The sequence below is a fragment of the Camelus ferus genome, chromosome 7, assembly GCF_009834535.1.
Source record: "Camelus ferus isolate YT-003-E chromosome 7, BCGSAC_Cfer_1.0, whole genome shotgun sequence".
In the NCBI taxonomy this organism is placed as follows: Eukaryota; Metazoa; Chordata; class Mammalia; order Artiodactyla; family Camelidae; genus Camelus; species Camelus ferus.
The window spans coordinates 28,179,059-28,206,127 of NC_045702.1; the positions used below are offsets into that span (position 1 = coordinate 28,179,059).

At 34.7% G+C, this 27,069-nt stretch overlaps 1 long non-coding RNA gene across 1 annotated transcript; it reads left to right on the forward strand.

Annotated features, from left to right (window-relative positions):
- Positions 1–5,372: 5,372 nt before the first annotated feature.
- LOC116664867 lies at positions 5,373–23,928 on the forward strand. Its single transcript, XR_004321363.1, has 3 exons — positions 5,373–5,446; positions 14,552–14,556; positions 23,918–23,928. It is a non-coding gene; the product is annotated as an uncharacterized LOC116664867 (long non-coding RNA).
- The last annotated feature ends 3,141 nt before the right edge of the window (positions 23,929–27,069 follow it).

The following is a 27,069-nucleotide window of genomic DNA, read 5'->3' on the forward strand; positions in this document are numbered from 1 at the left end:
TATGAAGGTAGGAGCCTAACTTCATTAAGCTTCAATTAGCAAACACAAATGGCCTAATCCAATGATCAATCTCCCCACCAATATCCTCCAGTACTTTCCGAATAGCTTATCCTTGCTCTCAAAATTTGTCCTGTTTTTTTGTTTTAGCAGAGTTGATTTTTAGATCTCTCCCTTGTTGCAACAGCCTTGAATAAAGTCATTCTTGTCTGCTTAACTCCATCCAGTGCAATTTTTCCTTGACATTATAAACTAATCTCTTTAAAATAAGTCTTCTAAATGACAGAATGTGAATAGAACACATATTACATTACACAGTTTTCATATATATTATTTACTCCAAATGAATTACAACAAGAGATCACATTATAGATAAAAAATAATATATACCTAAATACTTGGAAATTCAGAGCTTAAAGATAGTAGGGTCGGAATACAAACAGTCACTGAAGGGGAAACCTGGATTTACTTTTATCACCCACTTAAGCAAGGATAGTCTTTTATCCCATTGAACTAAGGGCTGAAAGCTAAAGCACATGACAGAGATAGGCTGGGACCTGGGACCCTCTTCTGGAGTGCTTGCACAATGAAACAGGCTAGGGTCTGGGATCCTTTACCTGAGTGCTTGCATTTGCACCTGGACAAAGATCCGAAGCAACAGAATACAAAGAAACATAAGAGACTAAAAATAACTGCATGCATGCAAAGTCTGGAAAATTATGAACAATAAGATACAAAAAGGCCACACACCAACTGCCACTTCTGAGGAGCAAAAGCAGAGTACTGCACATGATCTCTGTACACAGGACCACCAAGAGGATGGGCAGACCACTTAAGCCACCCTCTAGCCTGACCTACCAATCTGCCTCAACTCTAACCCCATTTAAGGAACCAGCCGCTCTCCTTAGAGAGCTAACAAGGGCACCTGTTTCTTGTTTTCACTTCTCATGCTACAGCATGAGTCTCAGTAGAGCCTTGCCCAAAGTTTTCATTTGGTCTCTTATCAATTTCTATCCATTAAAGGGTCCAGGACCCAGGTCAGTAACACCAGTCTACACGGCTGGAAGGCAGCTTTCTTTATGACCTCCTAAGTTTCTGGAAGCAGGCAGACATCACGAAACAATGGCAATATAAAATATACACATAGCCAGTATGGCCTAGTGGTTCTAATGCAAAAATAGTCAAAAACTTCTGATGGCGAATAATCTCAAACTCTTTAAAACCATAGTAATAATACAGCTCTAAGCTTTATGTGTTGGTTCCTCTCTTCCTCCCTTCCTTAACTGGATTGAGGTTGACCAATAAAAACAAAGACCAAGCACCTGAATACAACAGGAAGCAGTAATCTTACCAGGCATGGTTTAAGACCTCAGTTTAATAGAACCCTAAAAGCAAGAATAAGTTTAAATATCTTCTTGCAGACAAATAGGGAGGGAGCAAGATAGTGAGGGCAAAGATGACAGAATAAGAAGGCTAGAAGTTCTCAACACAAAATCACAGACTACATAATGTTGCTAAGACATTTTCTGACAGATTACTTTTGAAATAGATTAATCTGACAGTTATTACGGTTGTTTCCAACCAGGAATAAATTATATTAAATATGTATCTAGTACATACAAACTAAAGCTTTTTGTTAAGCAATACTTAATTTACTTAATAAGTAATAGGCATTTACTTAATATGAAATAGGCATACATTAAACAGAAATTTAGAAGTCATTAAGTGTGTTTTAAATTTAAGGGTGCTTTTTACTGTTATTAATAAGAGTATTTAATTTTTTTATACCCTAAAGAGATTAGATTACAGAAAATATTGCAGTAGTCATCCAGCCATAAATCAAGTTAATGACAGAACAGCATCTCTATACTTTTGATGCAGGCAACCTGACTGTTTTTTTTTCATCATCCTATATTCAATCATATGCCAATATAAGTAGGGTTTATAATGTGAATTTTGTTACAAGGCAATATTATGTACTATTTAAAAACTGCATACTGTATTAGAGTGTCCTACAATGTTGAACAATATTATCTAAAATTAGGAAAACTAGCATCAAATATATTATGATGTTCTATAGTTAAGATACACAGTAGAGGTTTGAGAGAAAAATACACTCACATGTTGTACAAACTGCAATATATTCAAAGAGATCAAATTTCATCATGAAATCTATAGGCTGTTTGGAGTTTTGAATCAAATGTTATCTGCATGTATTAGCTAAAAAAAGTGAAATTCCTAAAATTAATTTTTGGAAATCATGACATCCATTGTATTGATCAATATTTGAAAATCTCTTATATAGTATGTTGTGCTCTATGTGAAAATGCAAATTGAATTTTAAGTTAATCTGAAAAACAAATTATATTTTTAAATAACATAAATCATCATATTTGTAAAACACAGATGCTATCTATCTCTCAGGTAAGTAAATATGCCTTCATTTAAAATATGTATATATTATTTAATTACTAACTTGCACATCCAAGGAGAAGTATGTATGTTTTACACATAGAATAGAGCCTGGCTCCCCAAAATCTCAGATTTTGATAGAGGTTTTAGGAATAAAAAACACTAAGCAAAACTTTTAAAGACCTACATAGTCTGGAAGAAGTACACTTTTCCTTATACATACAGAACTTCAGGGAAAAAAAATCAATAGAGTGTGTTTTTCTCTATTAGCTTTTGAGATTAGTTCACTACACTCATTGGACCTAGAATCCAACTGTATTAGTTATCATCACTAAAATAAGGCAGTTTGAAAGTAAAACATTTTCATGGAAGTAAGTTTTTTTTTTTAATTTTGCATTGTTAAATTCAATTTTTAATCAAAATTCTGCTGAGATAAAATTTTATATGAAGAATAAAAGTCTTGAAAACACAATAAAATTCTAAAAATACAGTAAATAGGTCAATATTTGCATGATAGCTACTCTATAAATATCTTAACTGAAACAGTGCAGTGAATTTGTATGAAATAATTAGGGGAACATAAGATTCATAGTAATGTTTTCATCCAATACAAACAAATTTCCCATTCCAAAAGTCCCTAGTTTTAAAGAAAGAATAGATTTTTAAGACTTTTCAAAATTAAATCTTATTTATGGTATAAAATTAGAGATTTATCACATTACAATTTGATTCAACTATTTCTATCTTTATGAGAATATAAATTTGGTAGAAATTTTTTCTAGTTTGGAAACACTATCAAAATCTTTAAAATGTTTATCTTACTCAATTCAGCAGTTCCACTGATAAAATTATACAAAAATATCTAAAACAAAATATTTGGATAATTATAAAAGAGCTATGTACACACAAAGGCTTATGAAAATGTTACTTCCTACAGTGAAAATTTTGAAATAACCTAAATGAGTTACAATTCATTTAAGATATAATCATGGTACATGCATTCATACTGTATAATATTATATACACATTAAAAATTTATATTGTAGAAAAATACGTAATGACATGGAAACCTGTTTATAGTAGACTGACAGTGAAAAATCAGGTTTCTCCAAACACATGTAGAATATAACTCTCATATTATACACACATACACAAACACATATGAATACAATCTAAAAGAATGTATACAAATACTTCAATAGATACAGTTCAAGGTTATGAGGTTAAGGGTGATTTTTAAAATTTTTTTTCCTTTCTTTATTGTGGCAAAATACACTTAACATAAAATTTACTATCTTAATAATTTTGAAGAGTACATTCCAGGTGTATTGTATTCATACTGCACAACCATCACCATCATCCACCTCCAGAACTCTGCATCTTCTAAGACTTATACTCTGAACCGATTAAATAACTCCCCACTACTATTCTCCCTACAGCCCCTATCAGCTACCACTCTAATTTTCTTTTCTTTTTCTTAATTTCCACTCCCCTCTCCCATTATTCAACAGAAAGGACCACAAACAATGCACCAAAGACTAGGACTTAATCATGAGAGTCACTGAGATAAAAGGCTGGCCAGCAAGCAGCAGTGTGCAGAATTCCTTTTCATATTAAGAATATTAGCATCAGGATAAAAGGAGGTGATCTCACCTTGAAATATTGTGATATCTCTTACTAATGATCATTTCATGCTTTTTAATATTTTATCATTATAATTAAATCTGTGAACATTTTTACATAAATATTTCATTCTAGTTATTTTCTTCATTTCTGCTTATTTTCTTAGAAAATATTCTGGCATGTAGAATACCCAGATCAAAGACTAAATAGATTATTTTAATGGCATAGTTGTTGATATAAATAAGTCATAATAGCTACCAAAAGAGAAAAAACAGTTGAAAAAGCTCATATTTCTAATACTTGATTGTACCACATATATTTCATTAGAAATTTTATGGCAAAGGTTAAACATCTAATTCAAAAGTATACTAGGTTTTCCAGTGATGCCATAACTTGAAGTGGATATTCTTTGCATCCTGTAAAATGTCTAGTTTACAAAATGTTTCACATATGCAAAAAAATGCTAAATGCAAAATCCAAATGTGAAGTTTTAGTCATAAGATTTATTTTGAAAAATAACACCCTTCCCCTAGTTTCTTCTCAATGTCATTTTTAGAATATTAGGCATTTCTCTATAGGAGATAGTCTTTTAACTGTTCATTAGTGATGTTTATAGTTTCACCAAGAAAAAGACTATTGTCCATCTTTATATATCATTATACAGTTCCAATGATTTAATTTTATTCTGTTTACTTATTTTCATAACAGAAGAGCACTAAAAAAGTACTGCTTATTGATTGCCTGGTAATATACAAATTCAAGATAAAAACCTGAAAAGTTTTTCCAAGTAAATAGAAATAGGGCAGTCTTTAAAAATTTACCCACTGTTCATTGGTTTAATATAGTAAGACTCTATTCACCCAAATTGCTGATTTCATCAGGTCTGAGACTGTAGCATGATTATCAACAAACCTTGATTAACATGGTTAAGTGTTCTATGTATTTTCTCACCTGTTACAAAGTCTGAAATAACCCATGTTAATCACGTACCATCAATCACACTCAATTAAAAAATTTTAATTTTAGTAGTTTTAATATTTCTGTACAGATAGATAGGAGATATTTCTGAATCGTTCTAACAGAATATTTGCTGGAAATATTTTAGTAGGTGTTCACTTGAGATAGTGCATGTAACTAAAATATTTCTTTAAGATAAATTTCAAGATATGAAAAAAGTTGCAGTTTTAAATATTCAGCTCTTCCTCAACTTGAAACAGGATTAAATTCCAATATGGTAAACCTACTATAAGTTGAAAATATTGTAAGAAATAATGCATTAATACACCTAACCTACCAAACATCATAGCTTAACTGAGCCTTCCTTAAATATGCTCAGAAAACTTACATTAGCCTACAGTTGGGCAAAATCAGCTAACACAAGGCCTATTTTATGATAAAGTGTTGAATATTTCATGTAATCTATTGAATACTGTACTGAAAGTAAATAACAGAATGGTTTTAAGTATATCAGTTGTTTACCATTGTAATGGTGTGGCTGACTGGAAGTGGCAGTTTGCTACCACTGCCCAGCATGGCAAGAGAGTATCATATGGTATATCATTAGCCTGGAAAATGATCAAAATTCAAAATTTGAAGCATAGTTTCTACTGAGTGTGGATGCTTTCACACCATCATAAAGTCGAAAAGTTTTAAGTGGAACCATTGTTAAGTCAAGGGCCATCTATAATTTAAGTATTTTTAAGCAAAGCTGTAATCAAAATAGTTTAAAGAAATGGCAATAATTTCATTATTTTTATAAAACATTATATATATACTTCTGTGTAAAATATGATATAAAAACCTGAAGATAATTAGAAATTACACAAAATTGAAATTTCTTAAAAGCAAAAATATTTTAATTTTGCTATTATACAAATATTTATATTACAAAAACCTTCTAGACTTTATTCTTAGGATATAATAAAGGTAAAAATTAAAGGCAGGAGAGAGATGTAGCAAGGAAATTTTATTCACACTCTATTAATAGAGAAGATGAAAGAGAAGGGTTAATTAGAGATGTCCAAGGGCATGAACAAAATGAAAATAAATTATATGGCACCTGTAAAATCACACTATAGTCTTCCTGCTAATTTGTTTAAAAAAGGATGTTATAAAGAAACAAAGGAGATTTAACATGTTAGAGATAGACTAGCATGCAATTTGGAAGAAAATAACCCCTGAAACAGAAGGACATTCTTCTGAAGTGCATGTTAAGTTAATAAGATCAAGAATTCTATAAGCCAATTTTTCAAACAAAGGACTATAAATATTAGGAGAGGATCAAAATGGAGGTGGCTGAGGTAAGGAAAGCAATGGTGATCCAAAACAATACTATTATAAGACTGAGAACAAATTAGAAATGTCAGTAAGTAGATGCTACTAAAATTCAAATTAATGGCACAGAAGAATAACTGAGGATAAGCACTGTGAATGCAGAGAAAAAGCGAAAAAAAGTAAAAAAAAATCACAGAGAAGATGAGAAATGTATGTCAGATAAATGTGATTACTAGAGACAACCGTGTCCCTAAAGAAGAAAATCCAATAAACAAAATTTTGCAAATCTCAAAAATCATAATATAGGACAACTTCATGAAATTTAAAGAACTGAATTTTCAGACTGAAATGACCCTTATTCTATCCAGAAATATTAACAAAAAGCATCATCAAGCCATTTCTTGATTAAGTTATTAAACCTCAAACAAAAGGAGAATCTTTCAGGTAACTGGAGAGAAAAAGCAAGTTATCCAGAATAAAGATGGTGATCAGGTTGGCTTCAGACTTCTCAGTTAAATTCAATGCTAGACTGCAACAGAATAAAATCAACATTCCGAAAGGATATAAAGAATGAGATAAGAATGTTACAACCATTCAAATTACTGTTCAAACTTAAAAGACAAAGGCAATCAAGCCCTTCCTGGAAAAAACTACCTGACCATGAAAATCAACAAATTTAGATCAATAAAAATTAGGTTACAAAATGAATTTTCATGTTAGAAATTATTTTTAAACATAAAAATAATGTTCATGACAAAACTCATGATGTGGGGAGATGGGTAAAACATAACATGAATGTTAATAAAAATATTCATGATCTTTTAATTTAGCAGAATATTTTGTGGACTAATAACTGTTGTGGCAAAAAGAAAATCATCTGAACTCTAGCAATCTCTGTAATTTCCCTTTAATTTATTTTCTCCAGCTAAATTAAAATATTTTTTTGTTTCAAAATACCATTTCTAGTGTAATTTCATTCTAAAAGAGTTATTTCTATTTATTTACCCATCTTGCTATTCAGATACCCAACCATTATGATATCTTCATATATGCCTAAAAATATGTAATTTTCAACAAACATTAATATTGGTTATTTATGGATGATAATATTTTTATATATTGTTTTTAAACTGCATGTTTCCATGTTACTTGTATTATTTAAAATAATGCTAATATTTCCAAAATTGAAAATGATCCTTTTATATCATGATAAATGTATTCAATATGACAAATAACAATTAAAATAATAAAATATCTTCATATGTATGATCCTACTTGTGTTCATACAAAGTAAAAAGACGGGCATGGTACATGACTGGAAAAATACTCAAAAAATTGACCTGTCTTAGAAAAAGGAATTAGGAAGAGGGAAGAATATTTTTTTAATAGACTATTTTATTGGAGCAGTTTTAGGCTCACAAAGACTATCCGTGCTCCACTGCATTGCTTTTACTCCTTTGTCAAAGATCAGTTGACTGTATTTGTGTGAGTCTATTTCTGAGTTTTCTATTCTACTCCATAGAAGAGGAAGGCTTTTAACTTAGCACTTTGTATCCTTCTATATATGTTACTTTTCTAAACAAAATAATAATTACCACTCACTGGAAGGAGGTTCAAATAATTTTTAAAAGTATATATCCTTGGGTGGTAGAATTACAGATGTTTCTCCTAAGTGTCTGAATTTTTGTTTAATGCATAATGTATATATTACTTAATCATTAGAATAATGATTTTTTTAAAACCTCATAATGATTGCCTTTTAAGGAGGCAAACTACATTTAAAAAAAAGAAGAGGGAGAATTAAAGATCTTTAAAGGGAGAGTAAGAAGCCTCTATTACATCCACTTGTGTAAAAAGCCCTAGCTGTGTCAGAAGAGTGTCTACAGTTTAATGCATGAGCAGTCAGTGCTAAAGAAGAACAAAGATGGAGTCCATAGAAGAGTGACAGCCAGCCATGCTTTGTTAGAGCTCAAATAGGGTAAAGGCTATGCCTATGCATAGAGGTGACCTGACACAGATCCACATGGGAGGATTGCCCAGTGAAGAATGTCAGAGCTCCAGCAGGGTAAGAAGATCTCCATGCAGGAGTATGGCCTGATGTGGGAAGCCAAAGTCTGACCAGGCTAAGGAGCATGTCTCCACAATAAGGGATGCCTGATACAGAGTGACAAAACCACAAAAGGGTGAAGAGGGCATCCATGGAGATGTGGGGTGTCCCAGCTTGGACTCAGAGCACAAGTGGAAGGAAGGGTTACTCATAAGCTGTTCAGTCCGACATGTGGTAGCAGAAACTGAGCTTAGTAATGAGCACCTCACATATGGCCTGACATAGGATGCCAGAGCCCAAGCAGGTATGTGAGGCTTTCAGGTGGGGAGGTAGCTTAGTATGGAGTGTCAGAGCATAAGTAAGTTGAAGGAGAAGGGCCTCCATGAGGTTAAGGTGTGTGACACAGCATAAATTCTGGAATACTTTAGATGGCTGAATAGGGTGCCCAGATAGAGAGCCGCCAGGTATGAGTTTTAGAGCCTGAGCAGGGGGTGGAGGGTAACATATGGAAGGGAGAATGAGAAGCCTAGAAAATCAGAGCCTGAATAGGGTATGGAGAGCTGAATGTCACAGTAGAGTGTGAAGGACATTTACATGGAGGGGTGGCCTGCTGTTGGATGGAAGGAGAGAGGGCAGGGCTCATAACCTCAGCAGGATGACAAGAAAGACCATATGGAAGGGAAGGATCCCCAGTTGAGATATCAGAGTTCATGTCAGGTGAGAAATGAATCTATTTGGATGGGTGGCCTGATGTCACCCAAACGTGGTAACAAGGTCTTTCACATGCAGACTGGTGGGTGATTCTAAACTGATTGTTGAATTCTGAATGTAGTAAAAAGGGTATCCATATGGGAGTAGCCAGGCATGGAGTGTCAGGCAATGTAGATGAAGAGGGCAATCTTGTGGCGGCACACTATAAGTTAGATGTACACTGTGGAACTAACACTTAAGTTTAACTAGCCAGAGGAAAATAACTCTGCCTGATAAAAGACACTAGTGGAAAGGTGCAGGACTGAGCTGCTGTGGGACAATTAGGGAAGAGGAGGGATCTGGAACTGAGAATGAAGAAAAGAACTGTATCTCCAGAAACTGGGTGAATCATATGCTATATGGTGCATCCCTCTCCCCACTTTCTCCATTATTTGCAAATCATTATTATTCAATTAAAAATCCATAAATTTCAGTAGTTTAAAGAAGAAAATATTTATTTCTTGCTCTTGAATCTATAGATGTGGGTTGTGGCTGGGTTCCTAGAGTCAGTTAGGCTTGTGTTCACGTATGTAATAGGTATGTCTCATTCTGGGATACAGGCTGAAGAAGAGATGCTACCTGAGTGTGTTCTTTTCATGGCAAGTGGCAAGAGTTCATGGGGACAAGTGGCTTCTGCTTAGAACTGACACACTCTCATGCCCCATTAGGGTAAGGCAAGTAATCCGGTCAAGCCATGCCAATGGGGTATGGAAGTAAAAACAAACAAACAAAACCAATGGGGTAGGAGAAGAAGGAAGTGAATATCTGCTAAACAATTGATACAATGACACAAAATTTCAGTAAACCTAGAAACATCATGCTATACTTACTTGGTGAATCAAAAGAGTATGCTGCGTTTTGCAATAATATCTGTACAGAACTAAAAGTACAAGCCTAAGTGAATGAGAACAGCTAAAGCTGACTTATACTTTTATTTCTTCCACATAAAGAGGAAAGAAAATGAGCTCACATTTTGTTAATCAATATCTGTTTATTAGATTCTATTCTAAAAGATTTATTTTAAATTTGTCTCATTTATTTTCACAAAAGTCCACAGGTATGCATAATTATCTCAATTTTTAGCTGGGAATACAAATTTTCAAAGGTTAAGATTCTTTCTCAGATTCCTATAATTCATGTGTTAAAGTTTTAATTCAGAAAGAATACATCACTAAGGAAATATGAAAAACTAAACCTTCTAACTGTGTTTCCTTAGATTCTGTATTTATCCACTTGCCATCCATTAATCTCACAGCCAAACTAACAGTCAACACTGTTTACATCTCTCCTGCAATCCAGCTTTCACAGGTGCATGAAAATCATGATACAAACCTTTCAACCACAAATCCAGCATTTGTGCTTCAGTTCTGCCCAATAGGGGACATCTTCACCTAACAATTTCCTGCTACTAAAGTAATAAAGCCCCTGGCACAGGCTTTTCTCTCACTCTTTTCTGCCTCCTGACCAACATGGTATTTTCCTATGAGGGACTGCACAGCATGGCTTGCCCCCTTCTCTCAGGAAATGTAAGTAATAAAAAGCTTTCAAAGGCGTTAGCCTCTCCATGTCAACACTCATTCACTTCTACAAATATCCCTGGAAGAACATATTTGCAAATAATATATCTGATAAGGAGTTAATATACAAAATATATAAAGAACTTATACAACTTAACAACAAAAACGCAAATAACCCGATTAAGAAATGGGCAGAGGAACTGAATAGACATTTTTCCAGAGAAGATACACAGATGTCCAACAGACACATGAAAATATGTTCAACATCACTAATTATTAGGGAAATGCAAATTAAAACCACAAAAGGATATTATTTCATACCTGCCAGAATGGCTGTTACAAAAAAAGACAAAAAGTGTCGACAAGGATATGGGGAAAAGAGAACCCCCATACGCTGTTGGTGGGAATTTAAACAGCTGCAGCTACCACAGAAGACAGTCTGGAGATTCCTCACAAAAATGAATACCAGAACTACCATATGACCCAGCTATCCCATTTCTGCATATTTATCCAAAGAATATGAAAATACTAATCCAAAAAGATACAGAACTGCTATGTTCATCATGGCATTATTTACAATAGCCTCGACATGGAAACAATGTAAGTACACATCAACAGATGAATGGATAAAGAAGAAGACTGTAGGATATATATATATATATATATATATATATATATATATATATAGGAATATATATATAATGGAATACTACTCAGCCATAAAAGAAGATAAAATTTGCCATTTGCAACAACACGGATGGACACTGAGAGTATTATGCTAAGTGAAATAAGTCAGGTGGAGAAAGATAAATACCATATGATTTCACTAATATGTAGAATATAAAAAATTAACAAACAAAAAACAGAATAAATGAAGAAACCAAACCAAACAAAAACAAATACATAGATACAGAGAACAGAGTAGTTGTATCAGACTGGGAGGTATGGGGACAGGGAGGGTGAAACGGCTAAAGGAGATTAACTTTATGGTGAGAGATGGAAACTAAATTTTTGATAGTGAGCACAGTGTAGGCCATAGAGAAGTAGAAATATAATGTATACATGAAACATATAATGTTATGAATCTGTTCCCTCAATATAAAATAAACATGTAAACAAACAAACAAAATTCTTGGGCACATTTTAACATGTTAAAGGGGCATAAAGACTCTTACAAGTCTTTTCTAGTACCCTCTTACTGAGATGCCTCAGACGTCCCCATGGTTTGCATTCTCTCATGCTGCAGTGTATAATAAACCCAACTTGTTCAACTACAGTTGTTCCTGTGTACTTGTGTTACTGGTGGTCAGCAGCTAGAGGGCACTGACACCACCAAAGGATGAAAAATCAAAATCTGAAAGGATAAGTGGCTCATCAAGGTCACACATTTAGTTCGTCACAGAGAATGATTAGAATCTGGCCTTCCTGACATCCACATCAATATGCATTTTAAACACCATCTCTCTTAAACACCATCTCCCACATGTCCAGCTCACATTTTCTACTCACTGAACACCAAAAATCTCTCCAAACAACCCTCACCTGTCTTTCATAAATCTTACAATTTCTTTCACAGAACTTTACCCTTATATCACTATACCATCACTTCCCTACTACTTGTTTAAATTCTATGGTTAATTCCTAATATCATCCCTATATATAAACGTTCAATATTTTAGCCCTTCTCTCCTTTTCTTACTTGCTGGCTAAACCACAGAATTGGGAGTCTGAGATTTGCAGATACTAACTACTATATATAAAATAGATAAACAACAAGTTTATACTGTATAGCACAGGGATCTATATTCAGTATCTTGCAGTAACCTTTAATGAAAAAGAATATGAAAATGAATGTATGTATGATATGTATGATTGAACTACTATGCTGTACACCAGAAACTGATAGAACATTGTAAACTGACTATACTTCAGTAACTAGCTAACTAAATAAATAAATTTCTGGGACCACAAACACACACAAAAAAACCTAAATATCTACTCATCTGAAACACTGAATGTGACTGAAGGAAAAGACACAGCCATGTTCATATCACTTTCAGTTCATGACAGTCCACTTCAAGTGGACCTTTAATATTGAAGGGCAATTATAAGCTTTTCCCTCCATCCATCCTGCTCTCATTCTCCCCATACCATTTTATATTTTCTTTCTTCTCAGACCTTCTCAAACTCACTTTCAGCCTGGTGTTCCTGCCTTCTGATTTTTTGAGGAAAAAAAGACATAATGAAATTTCATGGGCTCTTAGGACACCTAACCACTTATCTGCACCTTGCCAAAAATACTGTGCTTTCTTTCCTATTACTGTGGGTGAAATTTCCAAGTATCAGCAAAGGACCAGCCTCTCCTTTGTGTACTAAAGCCCATCCTCTCTAGCGAATTCACATCATGGATCCAGCAATCCCCACTACTTCTCAAGTATCTTATGGATCATCAATTTAATTTTTCTATTGGATAATGAAAATTAGCATAAATGCACGCTGATGTTTTCTCAGAAAAACAGCATTATGATCTTACTCCCTCCAGTAACTACCACCTTATTTCTTTCATTTGCTTTCTAGTAAAATTTATTTGAATTGTTGCTTATAACTGCTTCCAATTTATTTTTCTCCATTCTCAATGCAAATTCCCTCACCTTTTTGCATTTGATTGACATCATTCTTACTTTGCTCAACCAGGATCTCCACTGTATGAAAGTGATTTTTCAATCATATTAATACAGCAATATTTCAAACAAGTGATCATTGAATGCTACTTAGAACACTTTTCTTCACTTGGGTTCCAAGACACATAAATTGTCCACTCTGCAGTGGCCACACTTCTCAGTCAAGTTTCTCAGTTTCACATCATTTTCAATATGGCAGTGTTCCAGGATCACTCCACTATCAGCTTCATTTAACAAAAAATGAAGTCATTTTTAATCCTATCACAGTATACATCCAAAGTAAAAGGAATCTGCCAGTGCTAACTAAAAATACCTAGAATTTATATCCTAGTATGTTTCTTAATCTACATTCATTTCTGAGTAATTCCATTCAGTGTTATGAAATGTAAATACCTATATATCTGATTTCCAAATTGATAGTTTCAGATTACTCTCCTCTTCTAAATTCCAAACTGGTTCAGGTATCTAACTGCCTATTTGATATTGGCATTTGGTTTTCTATATGCACCTTACATTCAACATGTCCAAATAGACCTCTGACATTTTAACACAAATCTGCTCCCTACATTGTCTTCCTGATCTCAGAACAGGTTAATCCATTCTTCAACTCAGTGCAAAACACTTCGGTCCTTTAATTCTTTCTCAGAGGCCATTCACATCCAATAAATTATCAAATTCTTACTTTACTACTTCCTAATGTATCCAAAATTTGACCACTGCTATAAGCTTATTCTAGCTCAAATTCATCTCTAAACCAAATTATTTTACTCAATACAAATTATGAGCAGCAACCTCACACATGCTATTTTAGCTGAAATACAATTTAGAACACTGCTTAGGGGCTACAGGCTCATATTCAAATCATACCAAGATGGAGGAGTAAAGAACTGAAGCTTTCATTAGAGCGCTTAGAATGATCATGCTTACGGATAAGAGCTGCACCTTAAGAACAGGTACTAAAATACATCAGCCCTTCCTTACAAAGCCCAAAACGAAAGATCAACAGTAGCAAAGTGATTTGTTGCTTAAAAGCAATTTTATAAGAAGAACGTTACTCCCAGCCTCATCCAGAACCTCTGCAATTTTTTATATAGAATTTGTGAAACTCAGTAAAGGAAAAAAAAATCACTACATGTCAAAGGAGAGGAGGGGAAGACACGGAGAGGACAAGGTAGAGACAGGACTAAGCAACCCTTCCACAAGTAAAAACAAGTTCACAGATGAACATTACCGTAAGTAGGGGAGAAAAGACAATGTGGGAATGCCTTTTTTTCTTTTCAGCTGTACAATGTACTCCCCTTCCTCCTCATGGCTTTCAATGTGCGGGCATCTGTCGCCACACTTTCTGAAACCCAAGGCAGGGGCAGGGATTGCTACATGACCCCGAATCCTAGCCTCCGCTAATTTCCAGAAACACAGGTTGAAGGGGCCAAGAGGACGTAGGAGGAGAGTAAGCTCCGGGACTGCGGCTTAGGCCACTAAGTGGGATAAGACGTGTATTGTGAACAATGAACGTATAGAGTACCTGGAATTTTCTGTGGAAAGAGGCCTTCATAGTCCTTGGGTCTCGACTTGAGTGCAGGCCCTGTCTTGCAAAAAGGCAGCTTTTTCACGGGCCCCAGTCTTTCCCCTACGTCAGCTAACTGACCTGGGAACTGGAGAAACACACAGCCGCCACAGGAATACTCCAGAAAACACGCATGAGGTAAAAGGAGGCGGAGGGCTAGCGTCGGCTTCTCGGCTACCACAGCCAATGAGCTACAGTGCGCGTGCGCGGCACACAGCACGCATGCGCAGTAGAGGTTAGCTGCGTTCTTCAGCTACAAGTATCTCTGCTTTGGAAGCTGTGATGCTGAGGAGATTCATGCGCGATGAGGCCGGGTCCTGAGACCCCGCGTTCCCGTAGAGATGAGGCGGGTGCTGCTGCTAGCAGGGCACCCCCTGGTGGGGAGCTTCTGGACTCAACCAGACCATCCTCAGACCGTTCCCCAGACCGATGAAAAAGGTTTTGTCCTCCTGTGGAAGGAAAGGTGAGTGACCATCCCACTCGTCCTCGGGTCCGAGGAGAGGCCGCAGGGTGTCAGCGTGAGAGTAATGAGCGCCTGCGTCATGCGAAGGCAGCTCAGAAAGCACACAGGGGTCCCATGTGGGGAACGTGGCGAACATGCAGAACAGTCTTTTGATGGGGATCCATAGCCGTCAAGGAAAGAGTCAAAAAGAACAAGTAATAGGGATAGCGGGGCAGGAGGCCGACTGTGCATGGCCGGGAAGAGGTGGGGACAGTTTCTGGCTCCTGTCTCTTCTGCTCAGCTTCCTTGGGGAGCTGTATGTTGTCTGCATCCCCTACGAGGGCTGGCGTTCCTTCTTTCTGAGGCGCTTCTGCACCAGAGACAGGACAGCCCTTTGTTACCATGCCCACAGAGGAGTAGCTTTCTGTTAGCCAGTTTGAAATGAGTCAAAAACCAAAAACTAATCATTCAACAATAATACTAAAACTCCATCAAGAAAAGCAATTAACTGCAACTCTGTTATAGAACAGTTTAGACACATCTTTAACACAGCCTAGCTGAAATTAGAATTCGGTTAGAATAGAAATAAAATTAAGTACAAACAGCTGCATTTTTTTCAATTTGCACAACTTAATATTGTAACATTATTAGAGGAAAATACAGGCAATAAGAGAAAAACCTTGTGTAATATCTCAACTTTATTGTCAGAAGAAGCTTTTAATAACATTCAAATCATACACAACGTGCACCTACCCTGACTCTCACATGTACACAAACATGTTGAGTCACAAAGTACTCAAACATACTTCTTTTTATGCTTTCTCAGACTGAGTCAGTGTCATTTCTGATGGAAAATCATCATTTGTGTTCCATAAAGTCAGGGGTAGGAAGTGATTATTTACAGTCACTGTTCTCTACTCAGTAGAAATAAAATATGACCTATCTAGAAATAACTTAGAAATATATAGGAGTATTTGAGGTAGAAAAGCTTTCCTAAAGATCATTAAAAAGAAAAAACTGAATGCTTCACTGTGATCCCCAGTGGAATCCCTCATTCTCAAAATGTGATCTCATCCCACATTAACCTTTAGCTGACTTAAATTCAATGAGGATACCAAGAGATTTTTATTTTAATGAAATGTATACATTGACCATCAGGAATAACATGGTTGTAATGATAAAATATTTTAGAAAAAGGAAAAAAAAACTGATGGATTTTCCATCTGAATAATAAAATATTTGCTAGAATTTCATTAATTAAGCAGGGTCTAATTGAGACAAGAAGCGCAAATATTAATGAAATAGAATTAAAAAGTTACTCTAGTGGACTATAATGTTACCTTATTCTCATAGTGCTGTGATCCATTCACATTTGCAGTCTTGTGGATCACTCTGACATACCTTCTGTATCATCAAACATACAACAGTTCATCCTTGTCTCCTGCTTAGCTGTTAACTTGCTTTCTATTTCACTGGGAAAACAAAAAGCAACTAGAAGAGAATTTGCACTCCAGCTTCCATATAGGTCAGCCCTTCCTCCAGGGAAACAGATCTTCACCTCTTGCCTTCTTATGGATATTGCTCAATTAATTATTCCCTCCAACCCTCTCATCATCATATGTTCCTTTTACTGAATATATACTGTCATTTATCCTATACTTAAAAATATTCTTAATTCCATTTCCCTTTTCAGCTATCACCTGCTTCAGCTTACACTTAACTCAAAATTAATTGAAAAAGTTGTGTGGAATGACTGTCATCAATTTGTCTCCTCACAATTTTTCTTGAGCACTTCTGTCAGTCTTTTGTTCCCTGCTCTTCAGTGAACACCATTATACTCAGAATAGCTACAGTTTATTGAAGACCAACTTTGTACTTGGAATCGTAATAATTTCTATGTATAGAAATATATTTAATTAATCTATAAGGCATTATAGATTGTAAGATGTTCTATTACGTCAAATACAAATATGAAATTTTAAAATGCTGATAGTTATAACTGTACGAAACTGTCAATTGTAAGTCACATGTCAACACTAGAGATGCTAAAATGTAAAAAAAAAATTATCTTAAAATATTAAAATTAACACAGTATATCTCTAATCCTAAGAACAGTTATCTAAAGTAGGTATAATTATCTTCATTTTAATTAATCAAATCAACATGTTTGCTAGATGTCAGTAATAGTTCTTAAGTGCTGATGTTACTATTATTAGCTAACATTTATTGAGCACTTAATTGAACAAGAAGCTACTTAAAACACTTTTCAGAGATTCTTGCCTAGTCCTAATACCTAGGTCCAATGAAGCAGTTATTATCATCATCTCTATTTTACTAATAAGGAAACTGAAGTGCTGAAAGGGTAATGAATAGCTTCTCAGTGATAGTTAAATGAGAATTTAAACCCAGCTTACTTTTTATCACACAAGCTGTTCTGTCATTACGGTGAACTCATTAGTTTGCTAGAGTAACGTAGCAAGGCACCACAAACTTAAACAAAAGAGATTTATTGTCTCAGTTCTAGAAGCTAAAATTTGAGATCAAGGAGCAGGCAGCATAGGCTCCTTCTGAGGACTCTGAAGAAGAATCTCTCCTAGCTTCTGGTGGTTTGTTGTCAGCCTTTGGTGTTTCTTGGATTATGTTTCATCACACAGATCTCTGCCTTTGTGTTCACATTGTGTTCTCCCTTTGTGTGTTTATATTTGTCCAAATTCCCCCTTTTTATAAGGACGACAGTCAGATTAAGGCCCACCTTACTACAGTACACCTCACTTTAATTATATCTGCAATGACCATCATTACAAATTAGGTCACATTCTAAGGTACTAGGGATAAAGACTTCAACATTTGAATTTGGAGGGGCAAAACTTAACCTGTAACAGTGATCAGTTAGTGCTAACAGATATTTAAATTTATTCAGATGAAGATAATTGTTACCTTAAAGTTTGTTTAGACATATATTGCTTTGATGGCTTCGGAATAAGACAGTGTTAACTGTTTACAATTAATTGAAAAATTCTGTCTTATAAATGTGAGCTAATGTACTGGAAAGCCCTCAAAGTCCCCTGCCTTTGGTAGGACCACTCTCCATCCAGCTGTAGTGATATCCTAGTGGAGAGAAATGCCAGCTGGACCTTGGCAACAGTGATGATAGCACAGCTCTTATCTCATCTATGCTCCAGTGTAAAATTGATTTATCCCATTTAAATATCATTAGTTGATGAAAAATTTGGAATAGTTACTCTTTATTTCTGGAATTTTCTATAGAGTTTTATATATTACATTGACGGGCAGTTCAGTGCCAGGAGGAAAAATGTACAGGCATCCTGCTAGAACATGGTGCAGAGCCAAATCTTTGTGAAGGAAAGAAACACTGCTCTGCACCTTGCTGCATATCAAAACATGTAAGTATCAGCAACACTGTGATTAGATTGGGCCCACTTGAATAATCCAGGATAACCTCCTTATCTTAAGGTCAGTTGATTAGCATCCTTTTATCTGCAACCTTAATTCCTCTTTGCCACATAGCATATTATATTCACAGGCCCTGAGGATTAGGATAGCAATATCTTTGGGGCCCATTTTTCTGCCTATCACACAGTTTCAGTTTCTTAGTTCCCGTTCTTAAATCTGCAGTTGAAAAGTTAAATGTAGTTTTCAAAAAGTGATTGTATTAGGCTGATAATGACCCCAAAAGATATGTCCATGCCCAGATCTTTGGAACTTGTGAATATTATGAGGAAAAGGAATTTTGCAGATGTGTTTAAGTTAAGGATTTTGAGATGAGGAGATTATCCTGAATTTTCTAGATGGTCCCTAAATGCCACCACAAGTGTCCTAATAGAGAGAGGCAAAGGGAGATTATACACACAGAAGATGTGGGTGTGACCACAGAGGCAGAGATTTGAGTGATGCAGCACAAGTCAAAGAATGCTGGCAGCCACCAGAAGCTGCAATAGGCAACTCTCCTCTAGAACCTCCAGAGGAAGTACAACCCTGCCAACACCTTGATTTCAGCTCAGAGAAGCTGATTGTGGACTTCTGACCTACAGAACTGTAAGAGAATAAACTTGTGTTGTTTTAAGCCACTAAGTTTGAGGTTATTTGTTACAAGTCTCAGGAAACAAATACAATGACTCTCTTACTTTTCATTTTTCACTCAAAGCCCTAAGTGATGAAGGGAATTTGTTGTATGGGTTGAAAGATGAGACTAAAATCATCGTCTGCTGTACTAGTTCTCAACCAGAATTGTGCAGTAATTACTTAGCAACTTTAAAAAATAATCCAAGGTCCATCTGTGTTGTTACAGATGGAAAGATTTCATTCTTTTTCATGGCTGAATAATATGCCAAGTGAATTAAGTCAGACAATAAGAAAATACAGATACAAATAAGAAAGATAGATAATGTATGTTTTCACTTATATATGGAATCCAAAAAACAAAACAGATGAACAAACATAACAAAACAGAAACAGAGTTATAGATACAGAGAACAAACTGGTGGAGGGCTTAGGGGAGGAAAGAAAGAAGTAAGGGAGATTAAGATGTACAAACATCAGTTGCAAAATAAACCAGTCACAGGTATGAAATGTATAGTGTGGGGAATATAATCAGTGACTATGTAATATCTTTGGTGACATTATAACTAGATTTATCTTGGTTATCTTTTTGAAATACATAGAAATATCTAATTGCTATATTGTGTAACAGGCACTCACATACTGTTATAGGTCAATTATACTTATAAGGAAACAAATAAACTTATTGGAAAAGAGATCAAATTTGTAGTTACCACAGCTGGGGGTGGGGAGTGGAGGGAGGGGGAATTGGATGGTCGGTGACCAAAAGGTACAAACTTCCAGTTACAAGATGAATGAGTACTAGGGATGTAATGTACAACACGATAAATGTAATTAATACTGCTGTATGTTATATATGAACGTGGTTAAGAGAGTAAATCCTGAGTTCTCATCACAAGGGAAAAAAAAATTTCAATTTCTTTAATTGTGTATATGTGATGATGGATGCTCATTAAACTTACTGTGATAATCGTTTCATGATATAAGTAAGTCAAATAGTTATGCTGTACACCTTAAACTTACATACTGCTCTATGTCAATTATATCTCAATAAAACTGGAAGAAAAAAATAATCCAATGCAGGTCCTATCCCTGAATTTTTAGTAAGCCCTATAAGTATAATAAGTCTTGGATATGAATATTTTAATATAATATTTATTCTCCTACTTCAGATAAGTGACCTCAGTATGGTTTCTTCACTGTAAAGACTTTGCATTAATATCCTTGCTATGTATGTCTTACATTGTCAGATCCCTGGAGGATAAGAGGCTTCCTTTTTTTTGTTTTTAATTGATTTTATTTTTTGAGCTAATTTAAAATGAACACACGAGCATGCACAATGCCTTATGTCTGTTACTACCTATTAATGTTATATTATACATGGCAGATATTCACTTGGTGGAATATTTCAAATAGCTATTTAAATAATTTTAATTTCTTCAGGATTAAATTAACTCTTACTTTAGAACTTTTTGGACTTTAAGACAGTGTAGACTCATTTCTCCCGCTCTTCCCATAATAGACCTCTAGCTAGGAAGGGCTCTTGTACCAAAGTAAACACTCAGCCTGGGAAGCAGGACTCCCTTTCTCCAGCTAGAGCCACCAGATGACCATCCTGAGGTAACTTCCTTAGGCTTCCTCAAATAGCACCAGCAGAAGCCCTAGTAACACCAGGTATACTTAGTAGGCCAAGTGTATCACTGCAAAGACTCAAAAAATTGAATTGTTATTGGGATCACAGCACACAAAATTAGGGTACTTTGTGTAGTAAACCTAAACATAATTACTGCCAAAATAAAACATTTAAATAGGAGCCAGAGTCTCTGAATATAATAGCCAAAATGTCCAGGATACAAAGGAAAATCACCATCATACTAAGAACCAGGAAAAACAAAACTTGAAAGAGTAAAGACACAGTAGAAAGACTAGTTTTGCATATTTGCACCAATCTCCTTTTCCTCAAGAACCACAAATGAGTAAGGAATTTGCTGTAGAAGATGTATCAATCTGCTCAGTACTAACCTGGGAGCAAAAATTTGTAGAATTGGTGATCAAAGAAAGCAAACTGGAATGTAGAAAACATTTCAGACTAATCACAAATGAGTTAAAATACAAGGTTGGTCAAAATTTCTGAAATACAAATATATTCCTCCTCTAAAGGAAGAGTCAGTGCAAGACAAACAAGAGAAATGAACAAGCTTAAAAGGTTGCAACTTCAACCTTAACAAATGATGAGAAAGGAGCACTTTTGAAATGTCTGTCTCTGCAGTATTCACATCAGTCCCTGAATAAAGAGAACTCAGTCTTAAAAATGCTTATTCTGGAACATTTAAATTTTGTGTCCTGGCTATACATTTTTCAGTCATCTTTCATATACTTTTAAAATGACAATAAACTGCAATGTGAAAGTCAGCCTAAACACAAGGCTGAATATGGGGAAAAAATTAGCCAAATCAGAAGCAGTTATAACTAAAATGAAAAGGAAATGATAAATCTGATCTGCAGACAAGACAGCACATGAACAAAAATACTACCAGTTTGAGGTTTGATGCTATCATTAACCCTCTAATGATCCAGAAAGCCTTTTTGACATGTGGCTTGCCTTCTCCATGAATAAAGACATATGTTCCAAATAAACAAGCATATTCTCTCTACCAAAACCAGTAAGAAAACAAAACCAGTAACTAAGGAAAGCCTAGAACCTTAATTAGTGCTTAAGAGTTTCTCAAAATAAAACTACCAAAGAGATTCTGTATAGTTAAAAAGTGAATACATATGATGAAAAGTACATTTGACAGTATACATATAAAAGGCATTGTTGTCATTATTTTATGGAGTATTATTAAGTATAGTAATGTTTTGTTATCTGTTTAAAAAGTTAATATAGACTAATATGCTTAATTGTGAAAATATAAATGAATTTACATTTAGTTTCAGTAAAGTAAATAGAGTAAAAGTACAAGTATGTCTGCTAATTTAATATATATTTTAAGTTATATGAAATAATAAAATCTTGTCCAGAATTGCCTTTTTCTGGTATTATGTTTTCCTACATCTCTTGTTCCAGATAATATTCTAGGTACTGGCAATTGTAGACCTCCCTTTATTCTAGTATTATTGTGTGCTATATCAATCAGTCGTGGGAGAGAAAAAGCATGCAAGTTAAATACTACAGAAATAGCTTCCAAGGAAACAATTTGAATGTACATTGTGCTTAACAAATTAATCTTCTCTCTTTGGGTCTTATGCCCTCTCGTTTCCATGCACTCTGCATCTGCATGCTATTTTCAAACAGATGGTGTTTCTTTTTTATGCAAATTTTTAGATTCTGAGAATTTTCCATCAGGTATTTCATCCTACTGGAAAGCAAACATCTTCCTTTCTCAGGTTTTTTACTCTATTCCATTGATTCTAACTTCCATTTTTACCATTCAGAACTCTGTTGACAGTCTGCTGTGACTGGTGGCAGACACTGTGGTGCCTGCCTCGTAACTTTTATTCCACTCTTACTAACAGCATCCCAGTTTTGTTAAAAGTAATCACTAAAAATATATCTTTTCCAACATGCCTTTTAGTAAAGGGCCACATGATGAAGTTCTGGCTAATGACAACTTTGGGGGTACTTATTTTAATATTCTAGGACATTTGATCAATATTACTGTTATCAGAGGTTTTATTAAAAATAATGTTACAAATTAAACCAACATTATACAATGTAGCAATTATTTTATGAGTTAGTCTCAAGTGTCCAACAAGCATGATATTTACCCATATGACAACCTTATCATTCATTGAGATTTAATGAATGACCAAATCTCCATTAATTTTGGATTCCCAGTCTTTAGTAGTTGTAGTCATATATCCTTTTTCAGATTACAAGGAAGTGCTGACAGAGGTTACCAGTAAGTCTTATATTTAAGTAATGCTTAACCTCTCCTCACAAAAAAAATCCAAGTCAATTTTAATAGGTTTCCAATCTAAACCAATAATTTCACTTCTTGTTTTCCTTTATTTGTGGGACCTTAGCTGTTAGAGAACATTTATGCAGATTATATTCCCCATTTATGAATTCCTATAAATTAGGGGTCCATTAGTTTCCCACAAGTTCATTTCTTAAACTTTCACTGGCAAGATGCCAGTACATTGTTTTTTACTACTTTCCATCTGGAGGAGCTTAGTAAACAGCACTACTTCTTGAGCGTGCATGCTAGTGTTGGTATGATGTCTGATTATCATTCAGGTTGTCTTACCTGGTTTTCTGAAACTGTGCTACTTAAAATAAGCCACTTGGCATCCTTTCTTTTCTTCCTGAAGTTGTATCCCTTGCATACATCCAGTAGAAGGCCAATAAGTCTTTTGCCTCAATACATCTCTCTTCATTAAAGACAAATTCACCTTGTCCTAGTTCTACTAATCTTGTGATAGTTTCACTCAGGTCTCCTTTAGAGTGTTTTGGCCAGTGTTGGTTTATCCACTAAGCATGATGTTTCCATAGAGTGCTTATTGTTTAGGTACAACTGGAGTAAGATTTTGAACTTGAACTGTTGAGTTCCCCAGAATTATGTAATATGGATAGTAATGACCCCAAATATACTTGAGTATGATTTCTGTGTTTAAAAGCAGTGGGCATTGTGGTTTTTAGTAGTTGGCACTGAAACACAAAGGGTCACTTCAAACTGACATTAGTTTTACTTTGTCAGTATTCTTTACCTTGATCACATTTCTCCCCATCCACAGACACATAGTCTGTAGACGTTAACACACATGAAACTATGACAGCTGGAGCACTCTATAGGTATCCATTGTATTCCAGCTCTTTTCACAGTTAATCATCATCTAGGTGAACAGGTATACAGTGACGTGTGATCCTTTGTGTACATTTAAGAGCCAACAATTCCTGCATAGTACCTGCTAAAAAGAGTTTGTTATATTAAATAAAACCTGTAAAATGAGAACCAAAACACCATTAGAATTGTTCCAAGTGTTTCTTTAGTATGTATTATTACTATACCGTTGAGACACATAATATGGATAGTCCAGATTGAATGCTTCTTAAATCATCCAAAGCCAGTATAGATATCAGCTTCATACAAAGTAGAAGGTTTCAAAGATAAATGGCTTCACCCTTACACATATCTGTAAATATAGGCTAAAAAGTGATATTATTCTCTCAGATTCTCACAAGTTACCAGGAAATGTTTAAATTTCCTTCCTGCATTTTCCATTTATTGTTTCTCTGTCCTCAAGTAATCTGTTTCCACTGTTTACATTTGTCATTAATTTTTATTCAGACGCTCCCCTCTTCCAAGTTAAGGACTGTCATATTCAGCCAGAGGACTGCAGAAATGTCAGCCTGAGCAATGCTTACCCTGTCATTCATTTCCCGTCTAATGGATTAAGGATATGAACATAGAATAAGGATATGAATGGATTAAGGATATATATTTTTTCTTGATCCACCATGTCACATTCTCCCAATTTTTCCGTGTAGAAATATTTGTTGTTCCATTTGTAAGGCACTATCTCATTCGACTGATTCTGTCTCTCCCTTTGAGAACATAATGCTTTCGATGGAAGGGATTGTGTTTTATTTGTGTGAACCAACATCTAACACTGTTTCAGGGTAGATAAATGTATGAATTAATGAATAAATGAATGAGGCTGAATAAACTAAACACAGTGAAAGGTAGAAAATTCACATAAAAGTGGATGTAGGAGTGGCACGATCTTGAGAAACCACCTGTAAGATTAATTGTAATTAATTGGGGCAGAATGAGAAGCAAATAAAGAATAAATGATAGGTATGATTGTTATATGTTGAACAATTGCACAAAAGATGTGTTTTGGTTTTTTTATTTGCCTTATTCTATCCTGAAGATTTTTTAATCATTTAAAAGCAGCCTACGGATTGTTCATTAATGTATCCTGGTTTCTAAATGTGCAATTCTACATCCAATGATAAAGAAAAGTTGTTTAAGTGTTAGGAGGTAATGGCTAAAAGGAAGATAAAAGGTGCCATTTTCTACCTTCAACTGCATCATTAACTCACCTTTTGAGTAGCTCACATTATTTAATTCCTCTTGCCTCAGCCAGCTCAGGTGTAAAATTGGGTGGAAATCCGTAACTGATGGTCCACATGAGTAGTTTGATTAAAGATGTCCAAGCAAATTAAATGAGATTGAATTTAAAGTTCCTTCTAAGACTGAAATTAACTCAGACTAAACATTTCATAAATATGTTGAAACTATTGTTACCATAAAATTATTTATTCATTTCTTTCTAAAGTTTCATATTTTAATAAGATAAAGCAAGTTTATAGTTAGGGGTAATTTATTTCCAAGAAAGATGCTGTGTCTCCATTTTTCTCTAGGAAGACTCAGGTCTTGTGGATTTAAATTTCATTGCAAATCTATTAATGCTTGCAAGCTCTCATTGGTTTCCCCTGTGATTAGAAGTTTTTTCTCCTCCCCCTCCACTTCTCCTCCTCCTCTTCTTTCTCCTTTTAGAATCAGCGTGTCTCTATCTAGAATGGTTTAATAGGTTGCCTGTTTAAAAAAAAAGTCCCATGTGGACATTTACATTTTACTGATGTGGATATTGAGGCCCAAAATGGTGAAAGGTCTTAGAATATTATTGTGAATTAGTAGTTAGGAAAGAAAAAAATGAACAGCTTAAATTTTATATTACTTTCAAAATCTTAAATTTTAGATTTAGAAGAAGGGGAAATTTTAAAATTTGAATTTTTGTTTGGAGCATATTGTCTCCATCATAATTGACCTTAGAAGGGATAACATGAAGACAAATTCTGGTAAAAAAAAAATTAAAAAGATGAATTCTGAATATTAAAGTGTTTTAAAAGCATAAAATGACATATAATGACATAGAAGACCTGTGAGACTCAGACAAAAATAGTTGATTGTGTAAAATTAAAAAGTAGAGAGTAAAGCAAGGTCATACCTATCTGTTTTATTGAAAAACTAAGAAAAGGGTTTAATTTGAGCAAGTAGACATTTGGAATAAACCTTCACACTGTCCTTTGAAGTGGAGATGTGAGTCTATTTTAGAGAGTTTTAGTTATGAACAATTCACAGTTCACTGTATTCATCAGTGAATTTTAAAATAACTGCATGTTTAGAATTGAACTTTGATAACATATTAATATTTGAAAAACTTAACTGAACTTTATCTGGCATTTATGCTGATCACATTGAAGGATACAAAGCTATTAAATAACGTTAATTTTAAATGAAGTATTGTTCTAATTGCATTTGTTATTTTGCAGACTGAGTTTTTTTAAGCTTGTATTCCTAAGCCTTATGCATCAGTGTATTTCATGACACAGATGAATAGCCATCCTTATAAGTTTAATTCACATAGGAATTTCAATGGAATTTTATGTCTAGACTGATATAAATGTAGTCAAAGTGCAGCACTTATTTTATGGTCCTATGTTCCATGAAAGGATTATGTAAGCCTTTAGTCCTTTAAAATTCTCTAATGTGATTGAGAGTATATCAAGCAGTGATGTGATAACTTAAGGAATGACTGACACCAGAAGTTTGACTTGACATTCTACTCTCAGACAAGGAGCTAATAATGTCAAAATTGATAAGGTGTGAAGCAAAAGAGTTAATCCAGGAAAAATGTTCACTTCATAACTTCCCCATTTGACTGACCAA